Genomic DNA, 3,604 nt, shown 5'->3' with positions numbered 1-3,604 from the left:
AGCAGACCTAGGGATAGAAGTAAATAAAATTAATAAATTATACTCCAGGTATTCTAAAAGTAAGTATAACATCATTCATCTAATATTGGTGTTATAAGTTTCAAGAGAACATTACTTTACACCAGTTTTAAGCATTCAACTCTCTTCTCTAAAAGTTTTTCTCTTGTCAGGTTTATAACATTAGTACAGCCAAAGGAAGAAATATACTCAAGAATTTCACAATATATGCCCCAACATACATTCTTTCATTGACCTCTGAAAACAAAATAAATAATCATTATGTGTCACTACAAACAGAATGTTTGGATGTTTTATTTTTAACCTAAATACATAAAGTCTTATTCTCCTCCAAATTTCTAAGAATTTTCAGGAAGCTTGTATTTCCAGGACCACTTTTGGTTCTGAGCTTCTACTAAACTAGCATTTTGTATTTGCTAACTACTGTGAGGCCAAATGGATTCAGACAAGCAGCTCAGCAACTTTTCTTGCTTTTCGCCATCATACCCCTTGTACTCCTCCTAAAACAAAACAAAATGAAAAAACCACTTATGCACATACTTTCACCCAAGTTTTGAGAGTAAGTTACTTCATCAAAGTTTTTGGAAGATCAAGGAAATATACTTCAGAGAAATACAAATACCTGAAAAGCAATGTCTTAAATTCCTGTTTCTAAAAAGCCCCACGATCATTCCTGTAACTTGGCCTACAACTTCCTTCCATGCTGCCCAGGCCTCGAGCTCTTCTCCTTTCTTCTGGGTTCCATTTCTCTTAGGAAAAAAAAAATGTTTTACCTTCTTATACAGAAAAATTCAAGTCTCTCCAACTTTTCAAACTTATCTCAAGGCCTCCCATTACTTATCTGAGGAGTCGGTAGAAACTTTGTATTATAATTTGTCAGTTCAGCCAAAGCATACTTTCCCCATTTTTGGTCAGGATAAGTTAGGGGAAGCAAGGTTCTAGCTCAAATTGCATGAAGAATGATTTTCTAATCATCAGAGCAATAAAATAATGAAAGGAATGTCTACTAATCAGGGTTCTCTAGGGAAACAGAAACAACAGAAGATATTTGTAAACAGTATGAGATTTTACAAAATTGTCTTACATAACCATGGAGATGCATAAGTCCAAATTCCGTAGAGCAAGTTGCAAACCAGTGATCCTCTGATGAAAGTCCTAGAGTTTCCCAAGAGATGCTGTCTGTCTGAAACAGAGATGGGGTTCTCTCTCCGAATGCTGAAATCACTTCTTTTAAGGCAGTCAACTGATTGTATGGTACATCACTCATTGCTGATGGCTATCTCTTTAGTTGATTATAGATATAACCAGCCATATAAGCAATCAACTCACTGATGATTAAAGCCCATGAAATGTCCTTGTATTAGTTAGCCCAGTGCTTGCTGGACCAAACAACTAGGCTCCATTACCTGGCCGAGTTGTTTGGTCAAGCTTATGTTTCAACTTGGCCAAGTTGAAACATAAGCTTAACCATAACAGAATGCCAAGAAGAAGTTATAATATGTCATATTTGAAAAATATTTTGAAAAGATAAATAACAATCTCTCCTGGATGATATATACTAGGTTTCATTATCTTTTTGCTAGTGTGTGGCAAATCTTCATTCATTGCCTTCCTCAGGAGTACACAGAATAAGATTAGGCAAGATTAGGTAAAGAAACTCAAAGTTATCTTTCAAAATAAAGTCCTTCCTTCTGTGTGTGTGTGCTTCCATGTTTTTTTATTTAATCATGCCTTTATATCATTGAAGAGTTTTCTGCTTTGTCAAACATGTCTTCATCAATGACTCTCAATTTCCTCTACAACGTTTTGATTTCCACATAAGCAGTCACTGGATAATAACATAACTAAAAAATTTTCATTCAGTAAGCTGAATTATGAAACTAAAGAGAAAAGTAGATATCAGGTATCTTTTTCTTTAGACATGTATGTTCATTCAATGTTTCTGAATGTACTTTCCTTTCTGAAGATTAAAACCATCAGATGAAGGAAGATGAAAACTGAAAGGTTATATCCTTTGAATACCTGTTTAATACTTTTGCTTATTAATGAGAAATATAAAAGTTTGTGATTTCCAGTATTTTTCAAACAGCTTTATTGAGGTATAACTTACATATAAAATTCACTCATTGTAAGTGTTCCATGATTTTAATAAACCTATAGAATTGAGCAACCACCACCCCAATCTACTATTCAAGCACTTCTATCACCCCAGAAATCTCCCTGGTGTTATTTGCAGTCATTCCCCATTCCAGCCCCCAGTCACAGGCAACAAATGATCTGCTTTCTGTCACTGTAGATTTGCCTTTACTTAAAATTTCTTATTTGTAGTCTTTTTTGTCTGGCTTCTTAACAAAATTTTTTCAATGTTTATCCTGTTGTAGTACATATCAATAGTTCATTCTTTTTTATTGTTAATGGTATTCCATTTTATAGATAGATATACCACATTTTCTTTATCCATTCATCAACTAATGGACATCTGGGTTGTTTCCATGTTTTGGTTATAATAAATAATGCTGCTATGTACATTCATGTGCAGATTTTTGCATAAACATATGTTGTCAATTCTCTTGGATATATAATAAAAATAGAATTGGTGGGTCATAGGGTAATCATATCTTTAGTTTTTAGAGGAACTACCAAACTGTTTTCCAAAGTGGCTGTGCCATTTTTGCATTCCCACCAACAATGTATGAGAGTTCCAATTTCTTCACACCCTTGCTAAAATTTAGTATTGTTAATTTTTTAATAACATTTTAGTGGGCATATAATAATATGTTATTGTGTTTTTAATTTGCATTTCCCTAATGACTAGTACCTTTTCATGAAGTTATTAGACATTTATATTATCGCCTTTGTGAAATGTCTATTCATACGGATTGCTCATTTTTAAAATGGATCATTTGTCTTCCTGATTTGAGTTATATGAGTTCTTTGTACAGTCTGGATACAAATATTTTATTATAGATTATTTGCAAATATGTTCTCCCAGTCTGTGGCTTGTCTTTTATTTTCTGAAGACTTTCAGGTTTTGCTATGGAAAAAAAAATTTAATGGACTCAGATTATGTGAGAAAGTTACTTGACCTCCTTAGAATTTTATTATTTTAAATTCTCAAACTATAGAGCTTCTGTATAACAATTCAGACAGAATTTGAAATCTGGAATTAAAATTTATTCCCTAGCGATGAACTATAACACAACAGAAACCTTTCCTAATAATATATTTTGATGTAAGACCAGCTGGGAGTGAAGATAGGGAGGAGTCCTGATTTGCAGCAATTCTGATTTCCATGGTATAAATCCTCCCATCATTAAGGTATTAATGGTTTAACAACCAACTTTCAGAATTTCTGAATATTTTACTGAAAATCCATGAATGAATTGGTAATAACAACTAAGTGTTGAAGAGAAGTTCCTAATTACGTGTGTGCATGTGTATGTGTATGTATCTAACTGCTTTGGGACAAATTTGGCAACCACCAAGAAGCCACTGATTCTTCACATAATAATGAAAGCAAGATTAATTTTTAAAAATCCAAGTCCATGGATTATAAATATTTGTGAATAAATTTTGAAAAGAATGA

The 3,604-nt window shown here is 32.9% G+C and overlaps 1 long non-coding RNA gene across 1 annotated transcript; it reads right to left on the bottom strand.

The window, feature by feature from the left end:
- Positions 1 to 351: 351 nt before the first annotated feature.
- Positions 352 to 1,177, bottom strand: LOC139439634 (uncharacterized). Its single transcript, XR_011649575.1, has 3 exons — positions 1,103 to 1,177; positions 641 to 767; positions 352 to 518 (listed from the first exon to the last, which is right to left on the bottom strand). It is a non-coding gene; the product is annotated as an uncharacterized lncRNA (long non-coding RNA).
- Between the last annotated feature and the right edge of the window lie 2,427 nt (positions 1,178 to 3,604).

The sequence above is a fragment of the Dasypus novemcinctus genome, chromosome 1 (genome assembly GCF_030445035.2).
Source record: "Dasypus novemcinctus isolate mDasNov1 chromosome 1, mDasNov1.1.hap2, whole genome shotgun sequence".
NCBI classification, from domain to species: Eukaryota; Metazoa; Chordata; class Mammalia; order Cingulata; family Dasypodidae; genus Dasypus; species Dasypus novemcinctus.
Note: the sequence above shows the minus strand (reverse complement) of the source record. Positions and strands in the feature narration are given on the sequence as shown.